The sequence below is a fragment of the Lathyrus oleraceus genome, chromosome 7 (genome assembly GCF_024323335.1).
Source record: "Lathyrus oleraceus cultivar Zhongwan6 chromosome 7, CAAS_Psat_ZW6_1.0, whole genome shotgun sequence".
Classification (NCBI taxonomy): domain Eukaryota; kingdom Viridiplantae; phylum Streptophyta; class Magnoliopsida; order Fabales; family Fabaceae; genus Lathyrus; species Lathyrus oleraceus.
This window is the reverse complement of record NC_066585.1, coordinates 109463492-109482895: the sequence shown is the minus strand read 5'-3', so window position 1 is coordinate 109482895 and position 19404 is coordinate 109463492. Positions and strand designations below refer to the sequence as shown.

The following is a 19404-nucleotide window of genomic DNA, read 5'->3' as shown; positions in this document are numbered from 1 at the left end:
GTCATCAAATCCATATTTTATTAAACACTGTCAATACTTGCTCTATTATTGTCCTTTAGCTTACTTCACTAAATCATGTGCTTTGAGAATAAAGCCTAATAATGCATTAAAGTCCCACATCGCGATATAACAAAGAAGCAGAAAAGATGTCAGATATAAAACACACAATTAGCATACATTTCAACTCATACCTTTCTCGGCCTTTTGGCTAAGATCAAGTGTAGTATCTGTTCTTATCAGTTTAATATCTGATATGTGAGCCAATGGTTCACACGATATTAAATTTATTTCTTGAGGGGGAGAGTCCACTACAATAGCTTGCTATTGGGTCTCTCAAGTGTTGCTTTTGCGTTGCACTATAGCAATAGCCCGGCACACCCCACCAAATTTAGTTCAAATTATAATCTTATTTTCTGTTTTGACATTTTACATTACTTCATAGTTTACTACTGTAAAACTTGTATAATCATATTTTATCTTTACAGCATGTTGTCTAAGCAGTTTCAAAATGATTTATCACAAATAAAGAATTCACTACTATAAAATGATTTATCACAAATAAAGAATTTATGTCTAAACAGTTTCAAAGCAGCATGATAATCATAATTGTCAAGTCTTTGTGCTCTTAGAAAAACTCAACATCCAATTCAACCTCCCTTCAAATAAACTCGTGTTTTAATTTGATCGTATTGAAAACACGTTATAATCCAGGCACAGCTGAGCTGAAAGTGTCCACAAAACAACTCTTTATCAGGCACAACTGAGCTGAAAGTGTCCACAAAACAACTTCTACCAAGCACAGCTGAGCTGAAAGTGTCCACAAAATAACTTGCTTAAAGATCAGCTCTCACACCCACTTCAATGCTGCTAACATGCCTAATGCTTCTCTGATATCAACTGTCATATAACTGGTTGCAACCGTAGAGTTTTGGCTCCCACCAACATAACCAACTCGTTCCTACTTTGACATTGCACTTAACATGTGAAAGATTTTCTCTCCAAATGTTTCTATTTAGCAGCAGTGCATGCTCTGTGTCACCAACATAATCAACTCGTTCCTATTTTGATATTGCATTCAAAATCACGCTTAATATAATCATTATGAATATGCATTTCTTGCAATTATGAAATCGCACAATTGACAAAGTCAACATTTTGGACCATCCGATCAAGATTTGATGTCTCACATCCGACCTTGTATAATAGACTCGATTACGAAATCTAAATGTAGACCATCTAATCTTAATTAATTCAACAATCTAGATTGTACGGCTGTGGCAGATGAGGGATTTCCTGACTACATGGGTTCGAATCCGCAAATGCTTATAATAAAATAACACACATAATGATTGTGTAAATAAAAAATGAGATACTTTTGAAACTAAAACACAGTATATTGAAATTTGTTGTTGAAAGCATTATCATAACATACCTGGAGCAATATAACCATCAACTTGGTCTAGTTGCTTCACAGCGACTATCATGCCGTTTTTCTTCAACGCGACTTGATAAATCTTTCTGTTACCACCATGGCGGAATAAATTATCTTCATCCAAATGACTTATTTCCTCAACACCAATATTGAGTTGGTGAAAAGATGTTAGTTTCCATTTTTAAAACTTTTTTCTCTTGGAATCCTTACGCTTCTACAGATCAAAACCACGGCGATGAAGATAACAATAATGATCAAGAACATTACATATTTATAACCAAACATAATTCTTCTATGATCATAATCTTTATCACAAATGTTCAAATCAGCACTTTGGATGGAGGGAGAGCGTGTCAAAATAAGTTGAAAACAAGAGATAGACATGTTATAACATTGTAAGCACAGTTGGCAAGCTTAATATCATAACCTCGCCCACCAACAAAAAGAGATGGTTCAAGGGGCTAGGCTCACCAGGTGTTGTGGGCTGGAGGTGCAGCGGTTACCACCATGGCGGAATAAATTATCTTCATCCAAATGACTTATTTCCTCAACACCAATATTGAGTTGGTGAAAAGATGTTAGTTTCCATTTTTAAAACTTTTTTCTCTTGGAATCCTTACGCTTCTACAGATCAAAACCACGACGATGAAGATAACAACAATGATCAAGAACATTACATATTTATAACCAAACATAATTCTTCTATGATCATAATCTTTATCACAAATGTTCAAATCAGCACTTTGGATGGAGGGAGAGCGTGTCAAAATAAGTTGAAAACAAGAGATAGACATGTTATAACATTGTAAGCACAGTTGGCAAGCTTAATATCATAACCTCGTGAAAAGATGTTAGTTTCCATTTTTAAAACTTTTTTCTCTTGGAATCCTTACGCTTCTACAGATCAAAACCACGACGATGAAGATAACAACAATGATCAAGAACATTACATATTTATAACCAAACATAATTCTTCTATGATCATAATCTTTATCACAAATGTTCAAATCAGCACTTTGGATGGAGGGAGAGCGTGTCAAAATAAGTTGAAAACAAGAGATAGACATGTTATAACATTGTAAGCACAGTTGGCAAGCTTAATATCATAACCTCGCCCACCAACAAAAAGAGATGGTTCAAGGGGCTAGGCTCACCAGGTGTTGTGGGCTGGAGGTGCAGCGGCCCGTGATCCCTCCACTGTCAAGAGTAGGAAGTGTTCGCTGCTCTGTGAAACCAGCCTCACGCTATACCCTCCTGTCTAAGACACACAAGACTTGTGCCTTCGCACAAGTCCCATGGGTCAAAATAAGTTGAAAACAAGAGATAGACAGACATGTTATAACATTGTAAGCACAGTTGGCAAGCTTAATATCATAACCTCGCCCACCAACAAAAAGAGATGGTTCAAGGGGCTAGGCTCACCAGGTGTTGTGGGCTGGAGGTGCAGCGGCCCGTGATCCCTCCACTGTCAAGAGTAGGAAGTGTTCGCTGCTCTGTGAAACCAGCCTCACGCTATACCCTCCTGTCTAAGACACACACGCACAAGTCCCATGGGTCAACTCACAACTTGGAGTGGGCAGGCCAACATGGTGCAACCACCAGGCCAACATGGTGCAACCACCAACCCAACCTGTTAAGCCTTAGCCATGTTCCATCACCTTGATGCTCCCACATGGGTCACAAGCTGGCGCAACTCAGCTCGGCGAACTAACTAGCATGTCAGACATTTATAAGCACTTGCCTGTGTGATATTCTAGGCAATGTGGGACTTAAATGGATCCAAAATGGTGTAGTATTATGTTGGAACATATGTGAAATAATAATAATACTAGAGAAGAAATTGCACTTAGTCTCTATTGCATATTGGAAAACAAGACAAAAAGAAATCGATTTTAAGTCGGGGAGTCTTATTTCTATAGTAGCAAGCCTTCTCTCAAATCGTTTTCCCGACGCTCTGCCAATTCTTTTTTCCTTAAGACAGTTTTGCATATGAAATTTTTAACATATCTCAAACATTTTGATTATGTCCAAAAATATGTTGTACATTGTTCTTCCATATTCACCATTTGTTTGATATAGTTTGCATACAAGCATGCTATTAAATCATTGCAGTTATGCTGCAGACAATTATATGACAGGAAAATACGGTCAATGCGATGTTGCGGATACCTCAAAATACTTTTATGCTGCATTTGTAGTTCCATAATGCTTATGATAAAATGTCACAAACAGTAATTGTGTAAACAAAGCATGAGATACTTTTGAAACTAAAAACAGTATATTAAAATTTCATGTTGAAAGCATTATCGAAACATACCTGGAGCAATATAATCATGGGTGCCAGCAAAAAGGCTATTTTTAAGCAAACCTTGCAACACCAAATTCAGCAATTTTCTCATAATCTTCATCAAGCAAGATGTTGCTAGATTTTAGATCCCTACGAATAACAAACAGGTGGAGAACAATCATGGTGCAAATAACAAATCCCTTTTGCACCTCCCAATGCAATTTTATACCTGTGATTCCAATCCCATGCAACCTTCTCATACTTTCTATTTCTATGAAGAGCTTCAAAAGGATTACCATTTCCCATATACTCAAAAACTAAAAGGTTGGTTCCTCCTTTAAAAAAACAAGCATAGACCATCACCTAAAATCTCCATTTCTGCAGCTAAAACCCTCATACTATCACCTTTCTCTAAAATGGAAAGATGCTAGTTTCCATTTTTTACTTGCTTCCATGGCATTTTTGTAACTTTTTTGCTCTTCGAATCCCAATGCTTCTACATTTCAAAACCACAACAATGAAGATAAGAACAATTAATGACCAAGAGCATTACATATTTATAACCAAAGCGAATTCTTATATGAAAATGATCTTTATCACAAATCTTCAAATCAGAATTCGATGAACTTTTTGGAATTTTCTCAACACATGAATGAACCTTTGTTTCCAACAAAAACAGCGGTCTAGATGTTGAACATTTTGATTCAGTGATATCTCAAACATTATGGATCAAAAGTGTATCAAAGTCATATTTATACCCAAACATTATAATGAATGTGATTATTAGCCATTAGTCATGACTGTAGGCTAAATGGATTATTAGAAAAGCTTATAATGCATTATTAAAAGTAGAGGTTGGTAGTAACAACTTGCTTTGAGCATGATATGATATCACTAATCTCAAAGTACTAAAGTCATATATATTCAATATCAAACTCCAGAATCATAAGCTCAATCTTGACAAAATAAGTTCATGTTTGGATAAACAACTCAGTTAAGGGATTCTCATAAAAATGATTGTGTATAAGTTATTCTCTATGACAAAAGATAAACTAAATTTAAAATGTTTTCATACAAACTATAAGCAATTTTTATAAACTATGACGGAAAGATGTCAAAATAAGCTGGAAAAAAAGAGATAGACATGTGATATGCTAGGACTGATGAAATAGATAAATCAATTAAAAGATACCCTAAGCTTTCAATACAAAACAACTAACTTGAAGATGATAAGCTAGTACTTATCTCCAAGGTTTTAAAAAACGGTCTATTACCGCGGAAACGGCAGAGACACGGCAGAGACAAAACAGTATCGAAAGATGCTGATAATGATTATTCACTACTTTTGTGATAAAGAACAAATTGTGATTGATTCACGCCGCGATGACCGCAATCGGCGGAGTAACACCTATACATTACATACCAAAATCACAAAAATCATTGTCGTTTTAAACCTTGCTTATCACAAAGCTGAGATGACGGTTGAATCTCAAAAAGGAAGGGTTTTGAGAAATGGGTATTTGAGAGACAATAAGGAAAAGGAACTGTTCTTGAAGAAAAATGACTAGTGATGTTGTTAGGCTCAAAACTTTGATTTTTGTTTTCAACTCTTTGAATTTGTGAAAAGAAAAAGGAGCGAGTGGCAGCTCTCCCAATTCCTTTTACCCGGCAAATTTTATAGTTCATTTTTATATGTATTTATATTTTTAAATTATTATATCCCTCCCTTTAATTCAATTATAGAATGTGATCTTATGAGTTTTTAATTAATTCAATTTCTATGATTTACTTATAGGTTAATTGTTTTATGATTTGCATTACCTTAATTGAATAAATTTGTATTGATAGGATTTTAGGGATAGGGGTGTGACACATTTAAGAGTGTGTTAATTTAATACTTTAACTCTTTTATTTAAATTATGAAAGTATTAATAAATTATAATATTAAAATTACCTAATCTTATAAGTGTCTAAGAATTAAAAAAAAAAGATAACTTAGTTGTAATATATTCTTTATTGTGAAATGATTAAAATATCTTTTTAGTAGACATGTCAATCCATCGTAAATATATTTCATAAGATAATTATTTTTTGTGATATAATTATTTTTACGGTGGATATTGAGAGATCTTAGTAGTTTTATAAGAGTTAGGACTTGCCTGTGATAGCGAGAGGTCATGCATGGTGATTATCGAGTTTGTGGCAATGTGAAAGGGTCAACTCACGTAAGGTGAAAGGCTTTGTGTATAAGTATTATGTTGGGTTAATTGTATCATGTTTATCTCCGTTTTGGGGATAAGTATTTATAGAGGGTCTAGGATTTCCTTGAATGGTAACTACCCACTAGTCAAAGGTGGACCATTAAATCCCTATTTTTTTTCGGAGGACGTGAATCAACTATTAACTCTGATTTCACTTTGACCAAGAAACGTATCTCTCCACGTTTCTCATGGCTTGGCGAGTATGAGACATATAGAACAAGGAGATTCCTCCCATGGGCGACATATGGTCATCACCCATTGTGAGAGCTACAACCTTCCCGCCTTAGCTAGGCCTCTTATGAATATAATACTTCACAATCCCTCGAGCACAATGGCTTTGATAAAAGGGAAAGTGCTTCTACACTATCGAGCATTGGAGTATCTTGAGGCCATAAATTTTTAGATGATATGGCATGGCGAACCAGACTAACTAGGCTTCAAGTCCCTCAAGTGAAGTTATATTGAGTTTGACTGATGAGACTATAAGTCCCTTAGGCCAGGTGTTAGACCTCTCGGGGGGATTTCTATGAACCCCTCAGACAAGACTTAAACTAAGTCTCTTAGGCAAGACTTTAGTCGGGTCTCGGGCGAGATTTATCTGTTAGTCACACCCGAGGAAACTCCAAATCTCTTACACGGTGAGTTTAAATGGCCTATTTAATGGGGAACTATTGTCCCTCGGACAAAGTTAATCATAGTCGTTGGATGTTGAAACAAGTTTAATTTTTATTTTAAAAATCTATAAAGTAATGCAAACGGGTGATGGTGATGAATCGATTGTGTAAAATTTTTTACAAGTAATTAATCTCTTTACTTATGGGTTAATTGTTTTATGTTTTGCATTACCTTAATAAATTTGTATTGATAGAATTTTAGGCATAGGGGTTGTGACACATTTAAGAGTGTGTTGATTTAATACATTAACTCTTTTATTTAGAATTACCTAGTCTTATAAATGTCTAAGAACAAAAAAATGAAATAACTTACTTGTAATATATTCTTTTTTATCCAATACTGTGAAATGATTTAAATATCTTTTTAGTAGATATGTCAATCCATCGTTGTAAATATTTTTCATAAGATAATCATTTTTTTGTGATATAATTATTTTCACGGTGGATATTGAGAGACCTTAGTAGTTTTATAAGAGTTAGGACTTGCCCGCGATAGCGAGAGGCCGTGCATGGTGATTATCGAGTTTGTGGCAATGTGAAAGGGTTAACTCACGTAAGGTGAGAGGCTCTGTGTATAAGTGTTGTGTTGGGTTAATTGTATCATGTTTATCTCCCGTTAGGGGAGAAGTATTTATAGAGGGTCTAGGATTTCCTTGAGAATGGTAACTACCCACTAGTCAATTGCGGACCATTAAATCCCTATTTTTTCGGAGGACGTAAATCAACTATTAACTTTGATTTCACTTTGACCAAGAAATGTATCTCTCCATGTTTCTCATGGTTTAGCGAGTATGAGACATGTAGGACAAGATGATTCCCCTTATGGGAGGCATATGGTCATTACCCCTTGTGAGAGCTACAACCTTCCCGCCTTAGCTAAGCCTTTATGAATATAACACTTCACAATCCCTCAAGCACAAGGGCTTTGATAAAAGGGAAAATACTTTTACACTATTGAGCATTGGAGTATCCTGAGGCCATAAATTTTTGGATGATATGGCATGGCGAACCAAACTAACTAGGTTTCGAGTCCCTCAAGTGAAGTTATATTGAGTTTGACTATTGAGACTATAAGTCCCTTAGGCTAGGCGTTAGACCTCTCGAGGGGGATTTCTATGAACCTCTCAGACAAGACTTAAACTAAGTCTCTTAGGCTATACTTTAGTCGGGTCTCGGGCGAGATTTATATGTTAGTCACACCCGAGGAAACTCCAAATCTCTTAGACAGGGAGTTTAAATTACCTATTTAATTGGGGAATTTATGTCCCTCGGGCAAAGTTATATTAAGTCTGGTTAATGAGACTGTAAGTCCCTCAAGCGAGGTGTTTGACCTTTCAGATGGGACTTCTATAAAGCCCTCAGAAAAGACTGAAATTAAATCTCTTAGGCTAGGCTTCAATTGTGCCTCATGGGCGGGATTTATATGTTGGATGACGCCCGAGGAAACTCCAAATCTCTCAGACGATGAGTTTAAATAACCTGTTTAATGGGAAATATCAGTCCCTCGGGTGAAGTTATATTGAGTATGGTTGATGAGATTGTAAGTCCCTTAGGCGAAGTGTTGGACCTCTCAGGCATAACTTATATCAAGCTCTCGGAAAAGATCGAAATTAAGTCTCTTAGGCCAGACTTCAGTCTCGTCTCTGGGCGAGATTTATATGTTTAGTCCCACCCAAGGAAACTCCAAGTCTCTTAGGTGGGGAGTTTATATTACTTTTTTAAGGGGAAATCTTAGTCCCTTACGTGAAGTTATATTGAGCTTGGCTGATGAGACTGTAAGTCCCTCAGACGAGGCATTGGACCTCCCGGTGGGACTTCTATGAAGCCCTCGGTTGAGAAGGTCTCTCTTGATAAGGAGTCGTTGCTACCTATTGTATGAGAAGGTCTCTCCTCAATTGATCTACTTGTCTTTTTCAAGACATCTCTCTGCCTTTTGTAGGAGATCTCACTTCAGTTTTACTTTCTCTAGTATTTGCCTTTTGCAAACACCTGATTCTTTTACCTTCACGGAATCCTGCTGGAATACCTTAATCATCAATCATATGCCAAAATTGGTTAGTGGAGGCAAGAAAAGAAAAAAAAGAATGAGAAAGACAAAAAAAACATAAAGACATGAAAGAGATAAGTCATACCCTGCATACATGGCATATTGCATATTTCATGCACACCTTTACGAAACATTCCCTTTGTACAATTGACCTATTTTTCCCCATAATCAGCTAATTCCTAATAGATAATCATATACAAAAAGCCTATACATCATCCATTGAATAATTTTCCATTAGTACCCTTACCTTACACCTCACCCATTTCATTCATTCTCTACGGGCAAATTTATTGGTTATTTTGGTATTTAATCCTTTTTTACCACGAATGTTTGAAAGTCGTTATTATTCATACCTTCAGGCTCAAAAATATTAAACAGGGCATATGTCATACCACAAAATTGTCCCTCCCCTTTTTACTTTTCATCTAATATATAATTTGAGATTCATCTATATTCATTCATGCCTCATGCATGCGCATCATTCATTCATGATTAACAGTTGCTAACAAGCATCGTAGATTCAAGGTTTATGGTTAATGAAAATCAGAGTTTTGGCTTGAAGATTATGGTATTGCTCATAATGAGGAGTGAAACCCTAATTTCTGGATCCTTTGGGACCTTGACCCATGAATTCTACACCATGGTATTCATATGGGCATCCTAACCCTAATTATTGATTTTGATGATATGAGATCTTGTGTTTGACTTGCTGTGCTTTGACTTGACTTTCTAAACCTCAATTGTGGGCCCATGGTTGGAGATGTTGTTTGTGGAGCTTTGTGTTTTGTTTGAAACCCTAACCCACTATATCTTTTGCATTGTGGATTTGGGCTACCTTGTGTCTAGGGTTTTGGATCCATCAAGATTATTTGGTAAATGTGAGGCTTATTCCCTATCCATCTGGTGATCATATGTTTCATTGCATTGTGCGTGATTGATTAAACCTCGACTGGTTGTTGCATTGATTAATTGGTTATTGTCCATCTATTCATTGTGGTGCACATCATCATAGTTCATGCCATTAGTTGATTCATTCACAAGTTGCCTTAGGGATGTCATACCCTAAAATTCACCATACCCTTCACAATGATCATCTAGGTCACTAACCCTAAGCATTTGCATATCCTGATAAGCATTCATCTCATATACATATTTATAGTGTCATGTAAATTTCATTTGCATTGAGGAAAAGCATAAAATCATGGATTTAAGGGCCTCAATGACACAAGGCATGGAAGGAAGGTTAAGTCCCCAAGCTAGGCTTCATGTGATGGCCATGGTTGTATTGGAACTTTTCATATTGCAAGTATCATCAGGATCATTCAAGTCCCTGAAACCCTAATTTTCAGCTATGGCACTATCATCTATTTTGTGTACATTCAAGCTTAAGGATCATCTGGGTCCTTTGGTCATTCATGGAGGATTCATTGGTTTGATTAACAATTCATCAAAGGTTGTCATACCCCAAAATTTTCCATCCATTTTTGCTTTTCATCTGACCTATAACTCGAGATCCATCTACCCTCATCCATATCTCATTCATACACATCATTCATTCATGATTAACATTTACTAACAAGCATCATATATTCAATGGTTATGGCTAATGAAAATCAGGGTTTTGGTGCTGAATGATTGATCTAATTGTGATTTAGGTTAGTCCTTGATTTTAGATATTAGGAATTAGCATTTTTTGTTGATTAATTAGTTTAATCCATAGTTAGAATCAATTAGTTAATTAGGATTTAGAAATTAGGTTTAATAATTTTTTAGATTAGATTTAGTTCTTGATTTTCCAGATTTAATTCATAATTGATTAACCTTGCCATGATTAAAGTATTAGTCATTAGGTTTTGATAATTATTTTTGTGGATTTTTGTGTTGATTAACAAGGTTAATGGTTGATTTTACCATGGTTAGATTTTAGATTAAATTTCCATTCAATTTGACCATTGTATGATGATTTCCATGATCATATCCATTAGGTTTCAAATCGTAATTTTGATTGAGAATTTCTCATTTTGATTAAGTTTGATCATAATTTATGCTTAGATAGATTGTTAATCTTTAGAATTAATACTCATTTTTCAATTGACTTTTAATTGATTCACTTGGTTTGTGATCATATTGATAAATTGAAAATCCCACTTCAATTTAGATGGTGAATGTCTTGTGTACCTTAGTTCATTTGCCATGACCACATGATAGATCTTTGATTACTTTTCATTGATTAATCCATTACCATTAGAATTGATTTAAACCATTGAATGTGCTTACATTTTTTGCATCATTCTCATCCATTTGACTTGATCTCATGCTAACCCCATTTATTGTTTTGTGTTTCCACGTGTGACGTTGAGATTCAAGCATACTTGTAGCTAGAATTTCCTCTAACCAATTCATTCCTATCTAATGGCCTTGAAATGTATGAAGTGTCATGCCACTTGTATGTTTAGGCATGGTACATGTCATACCCAAAAATTCACCCTACCCTTCACAAAGTCCATCTAGGTCACTAATCTTAATCATCTGCATATCATTGTGATCATTCATTTCATCTGCATAGTCATGGTCCAATATAAGAGGACATGTATCACGGATTCAAAGCTTTGTGCTTACACCTAGTGGAAGCTAGGGTTTCCCTATAAATAGAGGTGGCTCAAACTATCAAACCCTAAATTGGAGGTAGCTCTTGAAGCTTGTGCATTGTGCCCAACATTGGTGATCCATCTCTGGCTTCTAGGTGAAGCAAAACCCTAGTTTGGGATCCTCACTTGATCACGGTATCCCCCAAACCCTAATTTACCCCATAAACCCTAATTACAGCTATCACCCATTTGGTGTGCTCCTAACCCCGTTTCATTGGCACATCATCATTCCATGGTGCGTATGCTTCACTTGCTTGGTCAAGATCCATTCCAGGCACTCTTATTCATGGTTTATTATGGAGGTCTCCTTGGTTTGATTAGCATTCACTTATAGCCATAGCTTCATCTGATTCTCTTTCATCCATTATATGGGTTTTATCTGGTGTGATCAAGCTTCACCCAATGATCATTTGTTCATAACCATTCATGTTGGTTCCTTGGTTTTGATCCCCATTGATCTCATGCTCCCATATGTTACATCCATAATTGTTTCATCTGATCATTCCATCTGCCCATTTCCAGTCTTGTTAGGTTATCCATGGTTGTTCATATGGCCATTGATCCTTTATTCAATTCCCACAAATACACTTCATGCCATTGGTGTTTGATCCACGGGTCTTTGGTCATGTCATGGTCATTGCCCATTTTTGTCATTGCTAGGTTTATGTTTCATTTACTATTGGCATCCTTTGGTTCATGTTAGATGTTTCACTCATTTCATTATCTTTTATCGTTTTCCATTTCAATCTATATAATACATGCCAAGTCATGTTCATTTAGTTCAAATTCAAATTTATGATCAAATATCAAATTCAAGATCATACAAGTACAAAACTCATTTCAAAGTTAAGCCAATTTCATTCATATCCATTCCATTCCATACAAATCATGAGAATGTATATTCCATGTGAAAAAAAAAAGAAAAATGGAAATGTTGACTTTGATCAACAATTGACTTTTTGGTCAACTTTGACCAAAGTCAACCCAAATTTATCCAAACCCTAATTTCCCAATCCTAATCATAAGTCCATCCCTAATTTTTCCATGATCCATGTTTACTCTTAGTTGATCAATGGCAAGTGGCTCATTCCCCCCCAAGCTTGGAGTAATGTTGAACCACTATGATGCATGAACCAAGCCACCACATGGATATCAACTTACAACCAACATACCATACCTGCAATTTTGTTGCACAAATCAAGCCAAAGCAATTAGCTAGCCCGACCAAGATAATAACAACCAACCATATTTGATGCCATGTCAAACATAAGCTACTCAGCCCTGAACTAAGTGTATTGGGTAGCAAGCTGGCAATAACCTGTAGTAGTTAACCACACCAGCATAAACATAAGCCGAATTTCATAACCAACAATCCACTTGCAGTATAGCCTAAGTCAGAACCTATTCACAAGCAGTCATGGCATAATTGCCAAGCAATCACAAGCCAGAACATGAAACAATTTCATACCTGCAGAAAAACAAGAGAAAACATCATGCAGATTGCATCCAATTCATGACAGATCGTACATCAACATGCCATGAAACCATACAAACCTACAATGTACCATAAGGACAAACCATCCCTGCAGTGCATCAGTAACAACCAGTCAATAAATTTTCATGCATCATTGCACTAAAGTGAACCACGCTTGCAGCCTATCCTATGGACGTGCAATATAATTCAGGAATGCAGCTACGGATCAAATTGTAAACCAACGCATTGCTTAACTTAGCACAAACCCTACAAAACCATCTCAATGCATATATCCTACAAAGCATGAAACCATGTCATAATGCATCATCAATTTACGAGCAACCAAATGTAATGCCATAACTGATCCTATAGTGCAATTACAAAATAACTCTTGCAATAAGTCAACCCAATGCAGTAACACATCAATTCCAAACCTTCCACGTAGCCATTCATGATAGAATGTAGCCACAACAAACCAGTCTATGATAAATACCAAGCATGCGACCTACAACAGGCTTGTGCCTAATAAAACATGGCATATTCCATCCTCAATCACTAACCATGCTAATTGTTGCATTCACAGTTGAAACAAAAAACCTTGTAGTACATTAACACATGAGACAAGTCGGAACACAATACATACAAGCTGCTCAAACCAAATCAGAAGCATTAATATCCAGATCTGAATAAAAAAGTACCAAACTGCTGCAGAATAGTGAAACCAAATCAAGAACCATGCTATGGTGCACAAGCCCTGATGTGTTGCTAACAGAGGAAAACAAAGTGCACTTTCTATAGGACATAATACTTGTTGCAATCATCATGCACATGATCACCTATTGCGGAAAAAAAAAGCCAAACCATTAGCAATGGACAACAACAAAATTAGCAATGCTCTTGAAGCTTGCCAAACAATGTTGTCATGTCCAATGTTCTTAGATCATTGGCTTCCTTAATCGCGGTGACCTTTGGTAGGCAATCCCTGTAAAGACATCTTAAAATTTTATTAGTAGCAACATCATTAGAGGTATTTCTACAAAGAGCATTTAACCGATTGATTAGATGAGAAAATATCTTTTGCATATCGGTAATGGTTTCACCATCTTCCATATGAAAAAGGTCAAATTCTTGAGTTAAAGTGTTGATTCTAGCTAGTTTGACATCATTGGTTCCCTCATGGGTAATTTGCAATGAGTCTCACATAGATTTAGCACTAGTACAATGGAGAACCCTATAATACTGATCAACACCTAAGGCGACAATGAGCATATTTATGGCTTTCCAATCACAACTATACTTTTTCTCATCTTCTTCATTCCATTATGCTTCAGGTTTAGGTATAACAAAACCATCCGCACTGGTCATGGTTATTTCCATAGGACCATCTTGGATGACTTTCCATACTTTCCTATCAATGGAGTTGATATGGATACGCATATAATCTTTCCAATAATTATAGTTTTCACCGGTAAAAATAGGCGCCCTATTGTACGCCCATTTAGGATCGTTACTCATTTTCTAAAAAGTTATATACGGAGCACTAGATGAACTGGCGCTCGTGATACCACTTGTTAGATGATAGTACAAATCTAGAAGCGGGGTTGAATAGATCAGTTTTGAAATTTAGCGTTTTTTAAAAATATTTTCAATAATTGCGGAAACACCCTAGATTATAATCGTCTAAATGATCCATTAATGGAAAGATCGGATATGCGTGAAACCGAATGGAATAACTAAGATATAGATAATCAACCACTATCTAAATCAATCGATTAACCACGATAATTCTTGATATCATTACCTCTAATAATGCTTAAACATAATAAGAGATCAAGTAAAATATTACTAAATTTGTGCGAGATTAATTTTATCGAACACTTGGTGTGCACTCCCCACCAAGTTTCAATTTCACTCAAATTGAATGTGCAAAATTTTACTCAGCTGCAATCAAAGTGATTGGACTAATTTATCGAACAGTTACTATGCATAACAATCAAGCGATATTTATTTTACTATTAATTTCACACAAACCGTAATTAATGCAGAATTTAAAGAGTTAAGAGATAGAGAGAACAAGACCGGATTTGTTGAGGAGGTTTCCCTTTCTTTCTCGCTTAGGGTACGTCTGTCATCAATTCTAAATCTAGAATTGAGATGTTTTTATTAACACGTTGCAAAGTTAACACAAGAGAATAAATGATCACCACCAATCAACCCCTAAAGTTGTTGCATATCATATTCTCTCCCCTTGATTCGAGTTGAACCAGGTCCTTCAAGCGCTTCGAACAAACCTCCGGTTACCGCTACCTTATTGCAATAACACCATGTTCCCCAAAACTTCAGCTCGACTAATTTCGAACGCAAGTCGCTTGAACCCTAAGCTTTCTTCAAAATCCTCCGGTTACCGTTACTTGTTTGACTGAACCTTCTGTTCTTCAAACTTTTCACTCGGCTGAATCTGCGAAGCAAAGGTTAGTGCAAAATCCCCCAATTCTTGGAGGACAAAACCCCAATGGTTTTATTCAATAAAAACACACACAAAGCCTCGACCCAAACTAAGATAATCCAATCTTATTTGGACGTTATCACAACAGCAATGCACAATGCTCAACAAAGATTATTATGTGTGATTATTGAGAAATGCAATGAAGAATGAAGATGATGAACACTTTGGTGTATATCTTTCACTTTTCTTGTTATTTATTGAAGAAGAGACACTTGAATATTTATATGATGCATGTACCAAATAACAAACATATCATAAATATTTTGCAAAGTTACACAGTAGAAAATTAAGTAAAACAGGCGATGAGTCGACTCGAACAGAGTTTTTAACGGGGTTGAGTCGACCTATGGCTCGACCTGTTCCGACCCGTGGCTACATGGTTCAAAAGACAATAGGCAATGAGTCGACGTAATAAGTGGATGACTCGACTCATTCAGGTTTCCCAGGATTGAGTCGACCTGTGACTCGACCTGTTCAGACCCGAGAGTTTTACTCTGAGTCATGAGTCGACTCACAGTTCTTAAACTTTTCAATTCGAGATGTATTTTGACCAATTTAAACTGATATCCTATGAACCTAGGATATTTACTATGATCAAGTGCATGATTCACATCTATGATATGCTCCTATATGCTTGGACACGCTGAACCTATATTTTGAACACGTTAGAGGATGAATGCATTTTATGCTATGATGATATTATTCAAAGACATGTTATGGGCGATTAGAAAGATTTGACATCATTAAAATAAGGACTGAACATATTTGCCATCACAATTAATTGATCAAGATTGAACTTGATCAACTAATAAAGGATATGATCATGCTAAAAAATGCATATTAATCACATGAAAATGAGAAAGAAACAAGGCATTATAAAATTTGAAATTAATCAAGGTTAATCATAATCTCTAATGTAAACATGAAATAAAATTTAAAATAAATTAGCAATTAAACTAAATTAAAAGCTAATCCTAATTAATTGAATTAAAAATTAAATTTTACCAAAATTAAATGCAATTAAAAGAAATTAAATCTAATGAATCATGTATACCTAAAATGTCTATTTTAATATGTGAGAAAAATAAGATTAAAAGAAACAATTTAGATGTAAAGTTGTCAAGGGGATTTGGCCTAATTAAAGGGGGGTTGGAAAGCAAACGATGGCACAACACCGATCCAAAAAACAAAGGCCCATAGCCTGGTCAAACAAAAATGCGTGGTCAAGGATCCACCATCAAGATAGTCAACACTGAATAAAAGAGTCGTTGCTGGCCATTGGATCAGATTGCGCCATATCCAATGGTTGTGATAATGGGGGCACACGACATACTCATGCGTGGAATCAATTTGTTTTGTCCTCATGTGCTATTTCGTCTTATATGCATGCACAACACTAATCACGTTGCACCATGTGGCACAAAGAGAGAAAGAGAAAAAAGAAAAATCAGCATGACACATGTTAGCATACTGTACGTTTTGGGCTTATTTATCAATGTTCTTCAATTGTTCATAGCTTCTTGAATTTAATCTACCAAAATAACCAAATCCAATAAACAATATGCAAATTCTATACACCAGACTCAATTTTTCACAAGGAATCCAAATGTGCAATCAAATTTTACAAATGAGCCACAAATTTTGAAGAATCGATCGAAAAGGTGAAGAACAAAATGTATAAAGAATCGATCGATTCACATTTGTTACAATGATATTTGAAAAAATAATCACATATTCATAATCGTGACAAAAAAATCAATTCTATTGATGTATTCACGTGTTATTAATAGTTAAGAATAAAATAATCAATATTTCAAGTTTATGTGTCTTATGCCAAATAAGTTATTATTCTAATAATCAATTTACAACAGTGGTTTAAATTAATCAACAAGCAAACATCTAATAATTCATGGCAATGGTGTGGAAGAGATGTAGGATTACCGACAGAGTGGAGGTTTTCCCTGATTAGTGTTGAAAATCAGATTGTCAAAGAGAAACCCAAAATACTTCAAGAATAAGCTCATTTAATTCAATTAACTTCCAAGCTTGATGATTATTATTGATGATGAATGAATGTAGAAGATGAATCTTGAATGTAGAATATTGATGAATAAACATGAATTTATGAACTTTGGATGATGATTGTTGATGAATCTTGATAAACTTTAGATAATGATTGTTGGTAATAATGTATGAATTGTTGATTGATAATTTGTTGAAATTGGATTGTGACAAAGTTCCACCAGGTTAGAACTTCAATGTGAAATTCTAGAGGGTGATGAATATGAACTTTGGTGATGGTGAGGGAGTGAAGAAAAGAGAGAGAACTTGAGAAAAAAATAGTGGGAGAGTAATGGTTAGTTGTGAATTATGTTAGTTTTGGTGGTTTTTCTAGTTAGGTTAGTTAGGTTGTCTAGCTCCAAAAATGTGAGAAATGACATGTTTATATAGACTTTGCAAGTGAATGAACACCCTTGGATTATAATCCAAGTAATAAGCTTACCAATGGTTAGAAATTAATTTAATTCTTAGTTGCGGATCATCACTTTCAACCCTTAGATTAATTGTTAAGAATGATTAGGATTGAATGAAAGTTTGATTGAAAATGGAAGTTAGAATTTGTGTGTGTTAGGATGTTTTTTTGTGTTAGTTTGGTAGTTATGGTATTTAAGGGTTAACTGTATAATTGAATGATTGTGGATGCATAGTTAGTTAGAGACCAAGGATGTTTGGATTTTGTAAAAGTACCAAGTTGGAATATAAGGCAAATGGTCACTAGTAATTAACTTGAATTTAAATGTTTTTGCCTTGGGTTTTTCACCACTTTTGCCTTGATTTTTTGGTGAATTATCTCATGCCTTCAAGTGCTTTTGAGAAGTGGTTTTATGTTGGAAAAAAAACTTTTGAATGGTGTAAACTAATGAATGAATTTCTGAATTTTCGGGCATGAATCAATGTTCGAAAGTGTTGAAAAAACAAATCTTGAAATCACTATATAATGCAACATTTTCCTTTTATTTCTTGAGATTTTCATGACTTTTTAATGATTTAACTTCATGATATGAATGTATAACTTGGTGTACCTTCTTCCTTGTAAAAAGTGAACATTGTAGTGGAATAATGAACTTGAAGCAACATTGGAAAGTGAAGAAAAAGCCATGGAAGTGAAGCTTGATAGAAGATAGAATTTGTTGGAAATTAGCACTTAACATAATCATGACCAAAAAGTCAATTGTACCCTAAAGATATAATTTTTTAATCCTCTTTTCTTGTAATCCATTCTTTTAATTTGTATTTCAAACATATGCATTGTATCCTGGATTTCTAATAAATGAGTGAAATCTTCTTTTTATTCTAACTTTGTCCTTTTCTTTGAATTCAAGTAATCTTCTAAATTAAGTAACAATTATTTCAATCTCCCTGATAACCATGAACCTCAAATAAAGAGATGATTTGAACCACAAGTAATATGAAAAATAAACCTAAATAATCATCAAATAATATTTACCTCGAACATAGAACCCAAAGTACAAGAACATTTCGAGGTTTTCATAGGATGTGTGATCAGTACATAAAGTTTTGTGAACATCACCCTTCGTTGTTTTGTGAACCAAACCTCACACGTACCTTATGTCTATGACCTACAAAACTCGTATCTTTGCTCAAGTACCATGTCTCAACTCTCAACTTGGGTCGGGCAGGCCAACATGGTGCAGCCACAAAAGCCCAACATGTTAAGCCTTATCATGTTCCATCACCTTGGTGCCCCCTCATGGGTCACAAGTTGTCACTACTTCGCTTGGTAAACCATCTAACATATATGACATTTATAATCACCTACATGCATGATGTTCTAGCCAATGTGAAATTTAATGGATACAAATTGGTATAATATTTAATAATAAGCATGCCAAACTGATTGTAATTCAAATGTTCAAGTTTTGTCAATATAAAAGTTGATGTGATGATAGAATAATATTTTGTGATTCAATTATCGGTAATACAATATTCATTCCCAAACTCCATTATAGAGTTGATTTCAATATGTGTATTTGACAATTGGTCTAAAAAAATT

General features: G+C 35.2%; 1 non-coding gene and 1 pseudogene across 1 annotated transcript; one reads left to right on the top strand and one right to left on the bottom strand.

The window, feature by feature from the left end:
- LOC127108050 (endoglucanase 5-like) overlaps window positions 1-19404 on the bottom strand; it is a 39760-nt pseudogene that overhangs the window by 4708 nt on the left and 15648 nt on the right.
- On the top strand, window positions 188-383 carry LOC127109503 (U2 spliceosomal RNA). The gene has a single exon (XR_007796781.1). It is a non-coding gene; the product is annotated as a U2 spliceosomal RNA (small nuclear RNA).